The 18,550-nt window shown below is 38.5% G+C and overlaps 1 long non-coding RNA gene across 1 annotated transcript; it reads left to right on the top strand.

Moving 5' to 3' along the window:
* Nucleotides 1-16,315: 16,315 nt before the first annotated feature.
* On the top strand, nt 16,316-18,371 carry LOC139973362 (uncharacterized). The gene is made up of 4 exons (XR_011795193.1): nt 16,316-16,425; nt 17,289-17,343; nt 17,472-17,540; nt 18,277-18,371. It is a non-coding gene; the product is annotated as an uncharacterized lncRNA (long non-coding RNA).
* The last annotated feature ends 179 nt before the right edge of the window (nt 18,372-18,550 follow it).

Genomic DNA, 18,550 nt, shown 5'->3' with positions numbered 1-18,550 from the left:
CAACACCATACAATCGATCACATCACCGAACAGTCGACCACAACACCATACAATCGATCACATAACCGTACAATCGATCACATAACCGTGCAATCGATCACATCACAGCCTAGTCGATCACATCACGATACAATCGATCACATCACCATACAATCGATCGCATTGCCATGTGTGTGTGTGTGAAGGTCATTTCCATGTTAATCTGTCAATGAAATTGATTTCGTTTTTTTGTGTATGAAAAGCCCGTTCTGTTTTTTGAGTGTATTTTAATATTATTATGATAATTTTGTTTATGATAGGCCTATATAGTGGAGCATTAAACCCCGTTGAACCGCGTTTGATTAATATGACATTTACTTACGGGGTTTTATTAATCATGAGTTTGTAAGGCTTATTATATATTCTATTTGAAAATTGAATTTCTTTTTAATATCGTCTACCATGTTCAAAACGTGATATCTGTGCTATTATCAGAAGCAATTACCGCATCGCTGAGAATTAATATTCTCTTTATGATAACGAGAGCTTTTTTTTCTGATTTTGAACAATGAGATGAGCCTATACAAAAACTGTAATATAACTTTATGAGACATGAAAGACCACTGCTGTATATGTTCATAGATTTACAACTATATTTATTCCAGTTATTGGATGACTTTCATGGTTACCAACGAAAAACCCATTGTGACATAAACCAGTAGAGTTTGAGAAAGGAGCTTCCACAAATATTTTCTTGTGGAGTTTGTAAAGCTGTCAGAGCTCAGTCGTTGCATAGTAACTGTTCAAATAATCTGTTTAAAAAAATCGTGCAAAAATGCTCCTTTTCATAAATTTTAGCGCAATTGTCTGAATGACATAGCAATTTCCCCCAGTCGCGTACTAAGCGGATGGGGATGGGGGTCCACCCGGATACCAGTCAGGGAGGTGCCATGCTACAGCCCCCATGCCCCCAAATTCCATATTGTTTTTGTAAATCATTGTGTAATCAGTTCAAGGCTTTGCCAAAGAAAGCACCATTTTGCATTTAAGTCACCTTACAAACACAATTTTCTCAAAGGGGAGGGGGAAGCCTTAGACCCCCAGTACGGCATTCCCGGCACGGGGGGACAAAGGAAGAACCCGCCACGGGTGCTAGCTATTCTAGGTACGCCACTGGATTGACCATATTGTTATAGATATAGTTTCTTTTCTTGTTCCTGTATACTCTTGTTGGCTATAACTTGGAGTATTCCTATTCATTGGAGTCAAAAGGTTACCGACCTACAACAGGCTCATTTTTTCCGTTGACACAATGGATGTAAATGTAATCATGCAAGGTATATAACGGCCATGGCACCATTTCTTTTCTATTTACCCGTTGTAATACATCTGGTATCAATGGAGGCGTTAACGTTGGTCAAGACGATAATGAAATGAGGACCAGAAAGGGGGAGGGGGTGACTGACCAGTCGGCCAATCGGAGATGGGCACAGAGCAATGGGGGGTGGTGGGGGTGGGGGTGGGGAGGTTATTAGCCGCCAAATCAAATCCGATATTCAGCAAGTGTAGTACAATATTTGTTCCATAGTTCTATCTATGCGTGTTGTTATCACTAAGAGAGTAAACGAAAGAAATAAAACGTCTACAAGCTTTTAATGCATAAAAGAATATATATTTTTTAGCTTCACTCACATCCAAGCAGGTTTGGTTATTATTTAAGGATGAATTTAGTCTTAATACGTCATATTGACTGTCCAAGAAATAGGAATGAGTTGAGTGTCGGTAATGTTTCTGTATATAGTCTGGTTTGCGAGATATTGATCTTTAAAGTATGCTCAAGTCCTGGAATGCTCCTTTAAGGATAATTCGATGATGACGTCAGTTCTTCAGTGTAGGCCTAAATGTTAATCCCTTGTTTAACAAGAGCACAACAGGCACTATGGTTCCTTGCTTAAGTGGAATATTTGTTGCAATACATGTACCAGCTATTAACCAACAACTGTATTCCATGTTTGGTTACAATCCGATTTAAGGTTGTGGAGTTATTGGAATTTTAATATTTTGGCCTCTCTCCAAACAAGAGCTCAAAGGGCACAATGGTTCCTTGCTTAGTGGAATATTAAAGCGTTGTATGTCCTCACCCAATATCATAATATTTATGCCTACGTGTAATAATAGGTTACTTCTCAATGGGGTCCTCCAGCCATCCCCATGAGCCAACAGAGGGTGCTGTCACAAGATCTTACCTAGTTTCCTGAACTTGACAAGCTGCAGTCTCAGACTATTTATCACATCGGTACTGTGAGCTGATCACTAATAGTATATATATATACAACTTCCTTATAGTTATTGAAGTAGCCCGGTTTTTGAAACATTTATTCAAAGTTAGAAGTCAAACTAATTGTTTAAACACCTTAACTTGTTGCATTTTAAAATCCTTTTTTTTTAAACCTTGAACTAGTCAATTACCAAGCATGTGTGTATCCAAGCTTATCTGGCGAGTGCGAACGTGATACCTTGATTCAGGAATAATATCACAGTCCCCTTTGTCAAAATGCAAGAGAGCCCCTTCCTCTGCTGGAGGGTCTCTACCAATCAATTCTCAATAAACATTGAACATTAATATGTACATAGTCATTCAAATGGAATACATAGAGTCAAGATAATAAATAAATTCTGTGTAAAACACCGTTATGCAATATACTGTTTGGGTAGACTATGCATAAAGGCTAGGAAAATATTACAATGCATTTGATTCAGCAATACAACCTTTTAAGATGTATTTTTTTGTGAGAAATGCATGTTGAGAATTCCAATAGGCTATCCCATCCATCCCATAACGTGATATGGGTAACTACTCTTATTGAGAACAAGTATCTGAACACATACCTGTGCAAACAACATTAGTATATATATTATTTCAGGACTGATAACAATACATAAGAATGTGTGCGTGTGTGTCTGCACTTTTTTTGTATTCTGACTAAGGGCTTGAACAAAGGAATTGCGAGTCCTCAGACGGTAAGAATCACCAGGTCCTCGGAAAAGTTCTTTTGTTAAGGGATATTGTTAAGGTTAGGGTACGTGGACTTGAACAGTAGGAAAAACCATGAGCTCCTCAGTCTGATTGTAAAACACACCTGAGTGTGTCTGTGTCTGTTTAGAGAAGTTTTTAGGAGGTTGTGTACATAGGGGGGGGGGGGGGGAGGGAGGGGATGAAATTTGTGATTTCTTAGCATATCACCGTCATTCATTATGCTTGGTTTATGTGTTGTCTTAGCATTTCTCTATAAGTCATTATGCTTTGTTTCTGTGATGTCATAGCATATCACTGTCAGTTACAATGCTTGGTTTATGTGATGTCTTAGCATATCACTGTCAGTCATTATGCTTTGTTTCTGTGATATCTTAGCATATCTCTGTCAGTCATTATGCTTTGTTTCTGTGATGTCTTAGCATATAATTGTTAGTCCTTGTATGTGATCTATGTGATATCCCACAGCTCGTTACAACAATAATCTTTAATAGTTTTGTTTTAACTGTAATATTATAATTAGCCATATTAATTAACCCAGGAACCATAGCGTAAGTTAATCCAATAACTGTTAATCCTGCTTCTTAGGACTAGTATAGACCAGACAAGATCTATTACCTTACTAATCACATTTTACTTATTATAATGATAGCAAATGATTTCTCACTGAATTATCTGGATTTTTATGCCTTGTTAATGTAGCAATGTAACAGGAAGGAATATTCTCAGGCAAATATAGTGGTGACGAGTCGACACCCACCCACTCTGGAGTGAAGATGGCAGAAGAAAGGAGTTGGGTTAATCCAATATATGTTCAAGGTTTGCTCCTACAAACTATGGCAGCAATTAATAGGATCTTTTCATGGATGATTGAAGCATTACCTGAAAGTGTTGTGTATCTGGGGTCAATAACACATCCTCACAGCAATTTGTCTCACGAGGGTATTTTTTTCATTAAATTTGGTGCAATTGCAGACCTGCTAACTACTGACTGAATGATGTCATCTGGGCAATTGAGCTGAGAATGTCTTTATTTGTCTTTCATAATATTTCAATCATTCATCAAAACAGGAGGAAATTAAAAAAAAGTATTGCATGTAATGAAATTCTAACTACAGAAAAAATTGAAAGCTAAGTAAACATTGCAAATGTGTAGGTCTCAAGGGTAAACCAACAAAAAGATTATATAATAGCCTAAGGAAGCTTTCAAAGACCATCCACCCAGATGAAATCACAGACCACATACTGTGATCAACTTCAGATAGTAAGGAATGGCTTAGCTGTCCAAATAGGTTACATACAACCATATCTTGAGGTAGGTGCAATATGGCTCGGTTCCAGTGGGCCACACCTAGATAAATATGCATTCGGTCATCCCCTTTAATCCCGACGATACTGACCGTCTATTCATGAAGGGATTATATAGAGTTTGAATTCCCCTGAAAAGCGTCGGTAATCCTGAAGGTTTATGAACTAACAGACTGGAGAAGAAATGAAGCCCTGATAAAAGGCAAGCTTTGAACACTCACTCAAAATATGTTGAAGGTTTTAATGGAAAGATGCAGTAAGCCCAACCCAAAAAACGGAAAAAACGACCAACCCAGCTCCCACCCTTTTTTTTATTTCAAACAGCTAATGATGCCACTTTTAAAACGAGTTTCCACCAGAAGTGTCATATTTTTAAACATGGTCACAAAGGGAATAAGTACAATAGAATAATGAATTAAAAGGCTTGTAAAGACTTGTAGTACTTCACGGCATGGTTCAGGGTCGGAAATGGATTTCGTTTTACCTATAATAAGGCTTAAATAATTACCATTCGGAATAAAGAAACATGACGTAGACTCTTACTACAGAACAGTTCACCATGTAGCAACACAGATTGTATTGAAAACCAAATAAAAATGTAATCCATATATTCCATAGCGGTGATAGAAGGATATTTTCATCCATGTGATAACGTATATAACCATTTGCAACCATCCCCATCCATAAAATAACATACCCTGCCTCTCCACCCTCCCATTGCTACAATAACTGAAAAGAGTTGCTTTAAAAAATGTATATCGCCTTAAAACTGTTAATGTATTTGTGACCTCTGTAAAATTCTTACCACAGCTATATATTAAAGTTGCATGCCAATGAACTTCCCTGGTAATCTAAGTCCAGGGGTGACTACTTGGGTTGCTTAAGACAATGAAGGTCATGCAGCTGGCTGCCCTAAAGAATGAATAAACACGATAAAATATACTTACCGAGTATATTATGAAACAAACAGAACATGACATTTAATAGTACAGTGAAGTTGTATGCAACAAACACAGAGAGAAACCTATCATTTGGACATACCTGCATTTCCACTGTAATTTCCCAGTTTAGACAGTTTGTAATTGTCACTTTCATCGTTGATCCTGAACAAGTCAAACTTTGCGTAGTATGGAGCTCCATCTCTGTTCACCATATCGATCCGCAGTTGATAGTCACCTTGATTGGTGAGGTAATACAACTTATCATTTCCCAACCAAAACTCATGGTCCAGCTCACCAAAGCCTACTTTATAGCTCTGCCAGTTACGATAGAAGTCAACGGAACCATCAACACGACGTTGGAACACCTGTTTAATGTAAAAACAAAAAGAATAATTTTAATAATAAATAAGAATAAATTTACACTCATATTTACCTACTGTGTAAACTTCCTGTTTATGTGAGCAGCTGGTTTCATGAGTAAGAATTGAGATGCTAGCTTACTCCATGAAATAAGCCCACCATTGTGAAAAATTCCTGTTTACATGAATTGCTTGATTTCAGAGTACCATTAACGCTAGATTACTCTCCAAACTTAATAGATATTATCATTTTTGAACACTAAACATCAGATCATTCACAATAAGCTGAACAAAAACAAGCATAGTACTGACATATATAAAAATATGATAACTTATCACAGCACCATAACATCAGGCCTACACAAAAAAACAAAACAAAAAAAAACTGGTACTTTCTTACCTCCAGGCATGGCTATATAAATGTTTATATAGGTGTATCTATATGTTCTAATATGGTCCCTCAATTTGTGAGGCTAATTTACCTAATTTCTTGCATAGCGGTTGGGTTCCTTCAAAAATCTCAAACACAGAAATGTACACATGATTGCTGGAATATTGGACAGACAGTCAGTAGATAACAGTATACACCCCGTTGCCCAAATAAACCATTAAAACTTGATTGCATATATGCTGGCCGTGGCTGACCTTAGAAAAACCTAAGGTCTAGTTGCATATGTAGCGGTGTGAAAACATGTGAATCAGTAAGGAGTGATTCTAGAGTATTTATTTAGATGCATTATTTTTATAGGAAAAACTGCAGGTCGATGTGGTTGTACTTGTAAAGCACAGTAGGTGAATATTACAAAATTAGGGGGATGCAGTTACTATGAACACTAAATTCAGATACTTTTTACCATAGGCCTTAGTCCTATGTTATATGCCTAGTTAATTATGACTGGGCAAAGATGAAGCTTCATACTTATTACCTTTCTTTCAAATGCTCATTCACAAGAATATCTTCTTCAAACAAGGACAGCTGATAACAATTTAGAACCCGGAGGGGGGTGGGGATGAACAGATCACTTAGGCCTAGTGGTTAGAAAGTATATTTCCATCAATTTGTTGAAGCAAAAAAAAGTTTACTTTTTGGTGATGAGAAGGCCCAGCTTTCCATGGCATAAATATGAGGAGTGAAACCCCCAGTCCCTGTCAGTCTTCTTTAGGAAGGCTATTTTAATTTTTAACTAACTATGACATGGGTTAGGAATGTATCATTATGTAAAATAGGTAAGTAGTTTATGATAACATGGATTAAAAATGTATGGTTATGTAAGATACATAAGTAGTTTATGAAAACATGGATTTAAATGTATGGTTATGTAAGATACGTAAGTAGTTTATGATAACATGGATTAGCAATGTATGGTTATGTAAGATAGGTTAATAGTTTATGATAACATGGATTAAACATGAATGGCTATGTAAAATAGGTAAGTAGTTTATGATAACATGGATTAAGAATGTATCATTATGTAAGATAGGTAAGTAGTTTATTATGACATGGATTAGGAATATATCATTATGTTAGATAGGTAAGTAGTTTATGTTAACATGGATTAAAAATGTATGGTTATGTAAGATACATAAATAGTCCATGAAAACATGGATTTAAAATGTATGGTTATGTAAGATAGGTTAGTAGTTTGTGATAACATGGATAAGGAATGTATCATTATTTAAGATATGTTAGTGGTTTATGATAACATGGATTAAAAATGTATGGTTATGTAAGATAGGTTAGTAGTTTATGATAACATGGATTAAACATGAATGGTTATGTAAAATAGGTAAGTAGTTTATGATAACATGGATTAGGAGTGCATCATTATGTAAAATAGGTAAGTAGTTTATTATGACATGGAGTAGGAATGCTTGATTATGTGAGATAATGTGAGATGTGATAATGGTGATTATGTAAGATATGTAACGAGTTCATGATTACCTCAGTGTGTTGATGATTATTCAGAAGGGAGGTGAACAGTTTATGATTACATCAGTTGATGATTATGTGAAGTTGTTAAAATTGTTACATCGGTTGGGTTATGTAAAGGATATAAGACTAGTGATAATATATTTGTTTGTTAGAATGAGAATTTGCCATATTGTTTCATGTTGGTTTAAAGGTCACATTTGCAGCATTGTGTATCTATATTATACAGAGTCCATCATACTGCTGTCTCGATCTACACAGCCCAGACTTCAAAGAAGTTGATTGCACTGTGCAGCATGTTTTATTTAAGATATTACAATCTTCATTGTGTATATATGTATTTATCTATGTGTTACTTAGTGCAAGATTCATTGAATAAATGTAGCATGATAATTATCAATACTACTTCTGCCAATGTTCTTTGGTTACTTGTTCCGTCCATTTTCAGGAAGTCATCAGGGGCAAACTGACCCATAGCCTACACCTTTGGGCAAAAACGGTCATCACGCCAGTGTTGTCAAAAGCAATGATCAAGTCACTAAACTTCCAGGTATATAGAAGAAACACAGTGACTTTAGCCAGTCAACTGGGGCCAGGAAAATCTCTGATAATTGCTTGTCCTTAGAAAAGAGGTTTCTCACTACCACTCTCTAGTATGCCCACTCGCCCAGAACCATAGCCAGAAATAAACAGGTGATGTGTAATTCCCCTCCACTCCTTCCCCGAGTTCCACTAGTGGTACTGCAGGGCACGATATAGCCTGATGCAGCAATAGATATTCCCCTCCCCTTCCCCCACTCCCTGCCACAGTCCCACCAGTCGTGCTGCAGGGTGCGATCTAGCCCTGGTGCAGCAATAGAAATCCCCCTCCCCTCACCCACTCCCTGCCACAATCCCACCAGTGGTACCACAGGGCACGATCTAGCCTGAAGCAGCAATATAATTCCCACCTCCCCTTCCCCTATTCCCTGCCACAGTCCCACCAGTGGTGCTGCAGGGCGCGATCTAGCCCTGGTGCAGCAATAGAAATCCCCCTCCCCCTCCCCCACTCCCTGCCACAATCCCACCAGTGATGCTGCAGGGCACGAACTAGTCTGATGCAGCAATAGAATTTCCCCTCCCCTTACTCACTCCCTGCCAAAGTCCCACCAGTGGTACTGCAGGGCACGATCTAGCCTGAGACAGCAATAGAAATTCCCCCTCCCCTTCCCAACTCCCTGTCAAAGTCCCACCAGTGGTACTGCAGGGCACGATCTAGCCTGAGACAGCAATAGAAATTCATCCTCCCCTTCCCCACTCCCTGCCAAAGTCCCACCAGTGGTACCGCAGGGCACGATTTAGCCTGATGCAGCAATAGAACTTCCCCTTCCCCTTTCCCGATTCCATGCTACAGTCCTACCAGTGGTGCTTCAGGGCGCGATCTAGCCTGATGCAGCAATAGAAATTCCCCCTCATCTTCCTCCATTTCCTTCACAGTCTCACCAGTGGTGCTGCAGGGCGTGATTTAGTCCTGGTTCAGCAATAGAAATCCCCTTCCCCTTCCCCACTCCCTGCCATATTCCCAAGAGTGGTGCTGCAGGGCACGATCTAGCCTGATGCAGCAATAGAAATTCGCCCTCCCATTCCCACTCCCTGCCACATTCCCACCAGTGGTGCTGCAGGGCACGATTTGGCCTGATGCAGCAATAGAAATTCCCCTTCCCCTCCCCTTGCCATAGTCCCAGCAGTGGTGCTTCAGGGCGTGATCTAGCCTGATGCAACAATAGAAACTCCCCTCCCCTTCCCACTCCCTGCCACAGTCCCACCAGTGGTGCTGCAGGGCACGATCTTGCCTGATGCAGCAATAGAAACCCCCTCCCCTCCCCCACTCCCCGCCACAGCCCCACCAATGGTGCTGCAGGGCCTGATCTAGCCTGATGCAGCAAAAGAAATTACTCCTCCCCTTCCCCCACACTTGCCACAGGCTTACCAGTGGTACTGCAGGGCGTGATCTAGCCATGATGCAACAATTGAAATTCCCCTTCCCCTTCCCCTCTCCATGCCACATTCCCACCAGTGGTACCGCAGGGCACGATTTAGCCTGATGCAGCAATAGAAATTCCACTTCCCCTCCCCCTGCCACAGTCCCAGCAGTGGCACCGCAGGTCACGATCTAGCCTGATGCAGCAATAGAATTTCCCCCTCCCCTTTCCCGATTCCATGCTACAGTCCCACCAGTGGTGCTTCAGGGCACGATCTTGCTTGATGCAGCAATAGAAACCCCCCTCCCCTCCCCTCCCCCACTCCTCGCCACAGTCCCACCAATGGTGCTGCAGTGCCTGATCTAGCCTGATGCAGCAATAGAAATTACTCCTCCCCTCCCCCACTCCCCGCCACAGCCCCACCAATGGTGCTGCAGGGCCTGATCTAGCCTGATGCAGCAATAGAAATTACTCCTCCCCTTCCCCCACACTTGCCACAGGCTCACCAGTGGTACTGCAGGGCGTGATCTAGCCATGATGTAACAATTGAAATTCCCCCTCCCCTTCCCCACTCCATGCCACAGTCCCACCAGTGGTACCGCAGGGCACGATCTAGCCCTGGTGCAGCAATAGAAATGTTCTCCCAGAAGAGTCTTCATTCAACTACGCCCAATCATGGTTTGGATTTGGCTGAGAATTTGTGTACATTTTCGGCACCGTAGACGCCTAGATATAGCATACTGAGGCTTTCTCTGTGGAGGACATGGTTTTGTATGAATTCTCAGTTCGATGGAGTATAATGAGAGAACTTTAAGAACTGAACATTTTTTTAAGAAATCTAATAAATATTCTTAATGTAAGCACTTATCTTCAGGCGGTTATCGGTCATACTCACCATAGGGCCCTGGCAAAATGAGTCCACACCAGCTGCACTGACCTAGTTACGACACTGCCACCCCCCCCCCCCCCCCCTCCTCGCATCCTCTCCCAAGACAAAGTGTAGATAAATCCCAAGTTCGGAATACAAAGTTTTCGTAAATCATATAAGGCCCATTGATTATAAATTCCCAACTATCAGTTTTACAGTCAGTTACGAGATCATTATGATGAAGAGACATAATATTGACAGAACGTGAACATCAGAAAATAACTTTAAGGATGAATGTAGACACAAAATAGTTAATTGTGGCATTTAGAGCGCTAAACAACTCTGTTATCACCCCATGTTGTGTTTCTTTACCACAGACTTTTAATATTTGAGAAAACCAGTAACATTTCATACATCCAAGGCCTATCAATTAAAGCGGCTGGGTACTTAGTATAACACCCTGTTCAGTTCGTCCGTCAGACAGAACACATAAACTGATTAGGAAAACAAGACTTACCGCCTGAAATATTTTTCTTCAATACTCTAAAAGTTTAACGATGATAAATAGTGATAATGTTTACCAATGGTGCTCTGCCTTTTTGTATATGAAGATATAAGAACAAAATTTTAGTTGAGTTAATACAATTGATAAAACATTAACATTTAGGCCTATATGCACCGACGAGCTGACGCCAACAGTCATTTAGCCTTAAATGACAAATTAAGAGCTTAAGCATATTTTAAAACTGAATATCTCGTGAATCAGAAGCCCTCAAATTATTCATATTTCTTGGATAGTATATTTGAAATAACAAGAAAAGTCATCCGTTAATGTAAATGAAACTAATAAGTTTACTCTCTTCTCGATAACAACACTCGTGGGCAGGGACGTAGCTAAGGCCCGATGATTGGGGGGGGGGGGGGTAGTGGCTGAAATTCCAACTGGATGGGTTTTGGAGCCAGAAAATTCCGACTGCTGCCTTGTACCCCCCCCACTCCCCCAGCACTACTCGTCAACAATACGGTCAGTCAGACACCCTATCTTTCGCGACTGCACTTTTGTTCCGAACTTTTTTTTCGGTATTGTACCACTTGCCCTCAATTCACAGACTTATTAATCATTCTGGTTAATCGAGTAAGCAACTGAGTATAAGTTATCTGCTTAATAGGCTACATAGACTACTAACTACAAAAGCTATGTTAATGTTACAAAGAGGAAAACAACAAATTTCCAACAAATTATATTCGACGACATAGTGAAATTACCAAGAAATACAGTGCTTTTTCTTAGCGCGCTTAATATTATTTTCTTTGGGGTGTGGGAGGGGGTGAGACTATTTATCACTCACATGAAAAAAAAAATCAATTTTTCCCTTCATTCCAACTGAGCATTTGGAAAGAAGTGAACAATTAAAAATTTGCAGAAAAATGTTGAGTTGACGAGATACGATAAGTTGTCAATGAAACATTTTGCCAAAAAATATTTCAGTTGCTCAGTTGGAATGAAGTGAACAATTGAACATTTTGCCCAAAAAATGTCCATTTGACGAGATAAGGTAAGTTGTCAATTAAACATTTTGCAGAAAATGTTTAAATTGCTCAGATGGAATGAAGTGAACAATTGAACATTTTGCAGCAAAACGTCCAATTCACGAGATATGAAAAGTTGTCAATTAAACATTTTTTTTTCAGAAAAATTGTTCAATTGCCCAGTTAAAGCAACTGAGCAATCCAACTTGTTTCTGTTTTTTGATAAGATTTTATCTTGTAATCTAAACAATTTACTGAAAAATTTCACCTTTTGGGGCAAAGTTTTCTTATGTTGATGGCAGTTTTAAGCTTCCGTAGATTAGCATTGAGCGTTTTAATTGTATAAGATGTACAGTAGTTCTCTAACGCAGTTTTTTTAGAGTATTCAAAATGATACGAAGTTTTGTATGGTGAAGTATAAAGATTGCGAGATACAATTTCTCAAAGTGACAAGGAAAACGTGGTAAATATGAGGTCAATTTTGACCAAAAATTTTAGGTCACTCACAAATTACAAGAATATATTAAAAGAGTGCGACAGTCGGAAATTCCCACTGTCGCACTCAAATTTTCCAACAATTGTCAGGTTTACCAAAATTGGGGGGGGGGGTGAGACACCCCCACACCCCCCTGCTCGTAGGTAGAAAATGGCACAACTATTGTATTACTATTGCTGAATATCGGTTTTGATTTGGCGGCTAATGGCCTCTCCCATTACTCTAGAACCATCCTGAATAGCCGAACGGTTAGTCACCCCATTCCACTCCCCCTCCCTGGTCATCTGGTACATAATTTGATTACTTAGACTATTAAATTAAGTAATCAAATTAAATTATTTGATTAAAAATATGATTCATTTGATTAATCAACTTATTTAAGTTGATTAAACAGATTATTAATTTGATTAAACAGATTATTAATTTGATTAAGGAGATTATTAATTTGATTAAACAGATTATTAACTTGATGTAACAAATTATGAATTTGATATAAAGAGGGAGACAGACTGTTTGCCAACAACTACTGTGTGCATGCTACAAACACTGGTTTTTGCGAGCAGTCCAAATACCAATAAGGTTAAGCAATTGGAAAAACATCGGACAAATCTTGGAGTGGAAACATAAATTTTTGTCGAATGACAAGGTCAAGATTTCTTTCCCCGATCTATATTTTAACTGCTAGCCTATTCTAGTTATATCGTCAATGGAAGAGTGATCGTTATTCATATTTTTTTATTAAGTTTTAGCAATAAACGGCTGTTAGCAATTAAGGATTGGATGATTTTGAATCTCTTGTTTATTGATTGGCGCACAGCGTACTAGAACATTTCTGGTTTTAAACACCCCCCCCCCCCCCCAAGATCACCAGAAATGGCACATCTCGGGTTTGAAAATGACCAACTAGATGTACACTTTTGCCTGAGAACCAAGTTTTTCCCATTCTTTTTTCCATCCATAACCCTTTTGACGATTTTCACCAGTCACACATCATGTTCGACCTCATCGCATCTCCATTGCTTTTGTAGGTGATTCTACGTCGCGTCCCACAATATCGGTCAGCCCCACTTTTCAAGGTTTAAAGCCCATTATTAGTTCAGAATTGAAAATTCACATTTCTCGTGAAATAAATTCACTTCAAAACATACCCATAATGTTGCACAAAATTTTATCTATGGACAACCAAAACAGAAAAACCTTCTCAACCCCTGACATACCGGTCAAGATTGCACGAGTAGAGGGAAGTATTTTAGAAATGTTGGTCAGGGAAATTTCGAAGATTCAGACACAGTTAATTTATTGGTGCATTGGCGCAGATCAGTCTTGGATAATGGTGGGGACGCGCGTCTGTTCTCGGATACTATCTAAGCAGAACGCAACCAAAAAATATCAGGGGAATATCAGTGGTTAGGGTGTCCGCGTACAGAGCGGGAGGCCCGTGGTTCGAATCCCGGTGGAGGCTGAAAGTTTTTTCACTGTTCTTGATTTTCCAACTCATTACGATTTTCATTTATATATATTCATTTGCCTTTGTCGTTTACCTCCATTGCATTAACATAAAGTCTGTTCAAAGTATCTCTTTCGAGATCCGGCTTTAGGAATCACAAATGATTTTCGAGTTGGATAGCATCATGTTTGATCTCTAGAGTAGGGCAAAATATGTCACTAAAAACAGAACTGTATTGTTCGATATAGGTGACAAACGCCTACAGTGGAATTACGATCTTCCTTACCGGTTTCGAACCTCTGGACATACAATCAGCGTCCATAGCCTAGTGGTTAGGGTGTCCGCGTACAGAGCGGGAGGCCCGTGGTTCGAATCCCGGTGGAGGCTGAAAGTTTTTTCACTGTTCTTGATTTTCCAACTCATTACGATTTTCATTTATATATATATATATATATATATATATATATATATATATATATTTATATATATATATATATATATATATTTTAAGGCAGGAAGTATAACAACTTACTTTATATGGCATTATGAATTCAGTGGTTTCACACTATACACCCATCGAGTTTAAATGGCAACTTCATGTTCCACCGATTTTGTTAAGATATACGACGTCAACACTTGGATCCCCAAGTGTACATTGGAATACATTTCAGAGACCTATAATTTCTCTCATTGTCGTTATTATTGTGTGTTTGAGTTTAATGTCGATACGAAAGTACATGAAGTATCACTTTTTAATTACAGAAAGGGGCAAAAGGCATCCCCCCCCACCGCCACGAATGGGCACGTCTAATTTATTGAACAAGGCATGTTTGAGGTACTTTTTAAGGAAAATTCACCAAGGAAAGAACCTCGGCAAGAAAAACCCAAAACCGAACCGACTAATTCGCTCTTAACCCCAGCCCCTTGTATAGAGACTGTGGCTGTGTGCTCATCGTCAGGTGTGTATCACGATTCCCCCTAGAATGGTAACATAAATGCTACGCATGTAATTAGCCAAGAGGTTGAGGTTATTCACAAAACAACGCGGCACGGAGATTGAAGTGATTTGCAACTGGTCGGTTGATCTTTTTTGTTTTGATCGCTGATCTATGTTGTGTCATTCTCATTCTTAGAGTGTTTTTGACTCTCCAATGTATTGTTAGTTACAAATATTGCAGTAGATAAGGTAAATGACATTTTTGGATAGGCAGTTAATTTTGTGCCGAATTTGGAACGTGCGTTTGGTTTGGTTGCTCTGAAAGGCCCCGGTCGAATTGACAAGTGAGCACGTTTTGCAATTTTGTGTACAGGGCGATGATCCTGTAGTTACTGTTTTGCTTTCCCCTAATGCGGTGTCATCACGAAAGGATGCCCGAACTAAGATATCCCGTAGGTTGCTGGGTCTTTTAAAAGCGATGACAGATCATTCTGGGAAAACTGATTTCAGGCGTTCGGTGCCTTGAAGTAGGTGAAAATTCTTCTGAATAATATTAGCCAGTGGTGGGAGACCAGGGCGGAATTCAGTAACCAACGGTACCCTTTTGGAACTGGTTTGACGAGTTTTGTACGTCAATGTTTCGGTACGGGGTTTGCTTTTAGCCTTTTTGATGGCATTTTCAATAGTACCCCGAAAATACTGTTTAAGAGGTGTTGTGACAGTTCGTTAGTGCGTGAATCAAAATCGACTTCAGAGGAGCAAATGCGTCGAATGCGCAACGCTTGACTGTATGGAATATTTCTGGTACAGTGACGTGGATGGCAACTGCTTGGTAAGAGGTAGTTGTGCTTGTTCGTGGGTTTATTGAACAAGTCTGTTTTGAGTGAACCATTTTGTAGGGTCACAGTGGTGTCCAGGAAGTGAACGCCATGTCCAGATAAATCAGCAGTAAATTTGATAGAGTGATGAAACGAGTTTATGTCATCAATGAAGAGTTTTAGATTTGCCTCACCATGGGTCCATATCATAAAGATATCGTTAATGAAAGGTAACCACGTGTGTGGTTTCAAGTTTTGTCGAGATAGAAATTCTTTCTCGAGGTTCCCATAAAGATGTTGGCAAAAGACGGTGCCATTTTGGTAACCATTGCGGTGCCATGAATTTGGAGGTCGTGTTTGTTGCCAAATACCAGATTATTGCTATATATATATATCTATATCTATATATATCTATATATATATATATATACATATATATATATATAAATATATATATATATATATATATGTATATTTGTTCTCTGGAAATATCTGTATTTCTTCGTTACTATGGTTACTTGCTTGATTAAGGGTATTTGTTTATTTTTTTGAAGGTGATTCTGATAACCTAGTTTACAAGTTTATAAGTTTAGCCTAAACTGTTGCACGAGTCTCTTGTCATCCATGTTGGCAAATCAAAATGCAAATAATCCCCTTTAAGTTTGAAGTATAAAACTTTTTTATTTTTGTATTTGAATAAAAATGTAGCCCAGTCGTGATTGATGGAAAAACAATATGTCTTTCTGGACAGTTGGGATAGGATCCTGACAATAACTTCAAGTTAGTACCAGGAGGCATTGAAGCTGAGACTTGGCAAGTAAGTGCAAAGTGCAGGCTCACTGCATGACTCTCTGTATTAAATTAATTAATGCTATTACTTTTTCTACACAATAAACTTTCATAAATCTGAGAAGCCTGTTTGACTAAAGAAGAATTTGTAAGATTCCAGCAATGTACGCCAGTGCCTAATATTCAAACTTTCAAAACAAATTGTTCTTGCACAAAAAAGGAAACAAGATTTACGATCATTTAATTGCAGAGATAGTTTATTGTTTTTGTTTGTCCATGTACAACTGGTAGATTAGAATTCTGCTCTATCAACAACTGTGGCAGAAGTTAAGTCATTACTGTGAAATTTGATAGGAAGGAAACCGATTCACAAAGTTATGTGTACGGAGCAAATTGTCATTAGGGTACTAACTATAAAGTTAAGTTGTCTTAGAATGAAAGTGTTTTAATTTGTGACTTTAATAACTAATAAGTATAACAACTTGTGCAGTTACACCCGGAGCTGGAGAGAAGAAAAGAACTGGTTGAAAAATGTAAATGTTTCCAGAATCACTTTGTCATATTATTGCTTGCTGTCTTAGTTTGAAAGCTTGAGAGTAATGCCGCATTTCTGGTACTGTAGCAATTGCAAGTTTTACAGCCGACATCCTAAAGAATAATTACGATGACACTTTACATCTATGTAATTAATCCAAATCTGACAAACTTTGCTCAGTTGCTTTGTTCTGGTTACTCAAGGAGTAGTTAGATACTTATTGAGATTCTGCAGCATTACTGAGCCTATGTGCCCAAATTTTGAGAAACCGTTGGATTATGTAGAGCTCTTCTTGAAAGAAGTTATTATCACAAGCAGACAATATCCTACATTTTGTACGATTTATTTTCCCACAGACGTTTAACAACATTGGCAGAGTTCTGCGAAGCCAAGGGCTGTCCTATGAAAATGGTGAGTGGAGTTTCTAAAGAAGCATTAAATTTGTTACACAGAATAGACCAACTTCACCTTGTGAATAAGCTCTGATTTTGCAAGCAAAATGAAAAGAAAAAAACATTCCTTTTCCCTTTTTCTCCTAGTGGTGAAAGTGACAGTGTTTCTCACAGATCTCAATGACTTTCCCAAAATGAATGAAGTCTACAGACAGTGTAAGTTTGTATAATCTTACTTAGTCGTTTCTTAGTAATCTTAACATCCTTATCACCTGCATCATACTGACAACTCGCTATCAGAGTGATCTGGTTTGAATTGAACTTCTGCGAAGGTCACCTGCTCTGATACTGTAAGCTTGTAGACCTATGGTAGGTTGAATGTTGAGCTTTGAGTTGTGTCTAGTATGTACACGATTCAATTGAATTCAAGTCAATTTATTTCTTATACGTACATAACTTAATGACAAAAGGAGTTAGAACAAAGAATTACATAATATTACATACGATGGACTCTAGAAAAAAGAACACTGTTCGTCAAGGCTAGTGACCGTAAAACAAACTTAAAAAAAAACTGCAGATTGATAGTATGTATCGTATGTTGTTGTGTGGTGCTGTGTAGTTCTCGTATAGCTTTAGTATAGTATACAGTAGATTTGTGACGTAATGACAGACTGTTGGTGTTCGTTGTGTAATATCTGTGACATTATATCTATGCAAGGCAGTGGTTGCCTTGTTGCAGATCACTGTACATTAGGATGTATTAATGTACATATCAAGAATTCTTCAAATATCTCATAGAATTGGTACCAAGTGACTATAACACTTGTAGACATATTGATTGCCTTATAAGCCAATTATTATGACAATTGCTATGTTTGCAAACACAACCAGCTTGTACTAAATTTAAATTGAAATATTAAGATTTTCATATTTTTTTTTTCTAATCTTACAGATTTTCCCAAAAACTTCCCTGCCCGTTCAGCATTTAAAGTAGCTGGCCTTGTATTGGTAAGTGTTTTACGGGTAGCAGTATTTGGAATTTCTCAGGGGAAATTAAGTATTTTTACATAGTAATTTGAAGTTTAGTTCATTGAACAGTCCAGCTTGCTCCCTCCATATCTGGAAATGCTTTTTTAATGGTTGAAACTTCTCAAGGCACCTTTAGCAGCTTCTCATTGAAAATACTGTTGAGCTTTAAATTATTGCAAGGTTTCTTCTTTTTAAAA

Source organism: Apostichopus japonicus, chromosome 9 (genome assembly GCF_037975245.1).
Source record: "Apostichopus japonicus isolate 1M-3 chromosome 9, ASM3797524v1, whole genome shotgun sequence".
Taxonomy (NCBI): domain Eukaryota; kingdom Metazoa; phylum Echinodermata; class Holothuroidea; order Aspidochirotida; family Stichopodidae; genus Apostichopus; species Apostichopus japonicus.
Note: the sequence above shows the minus strand (reverse complement) of the source record. Positions and strands in the feature narration are given on the sequence as shown.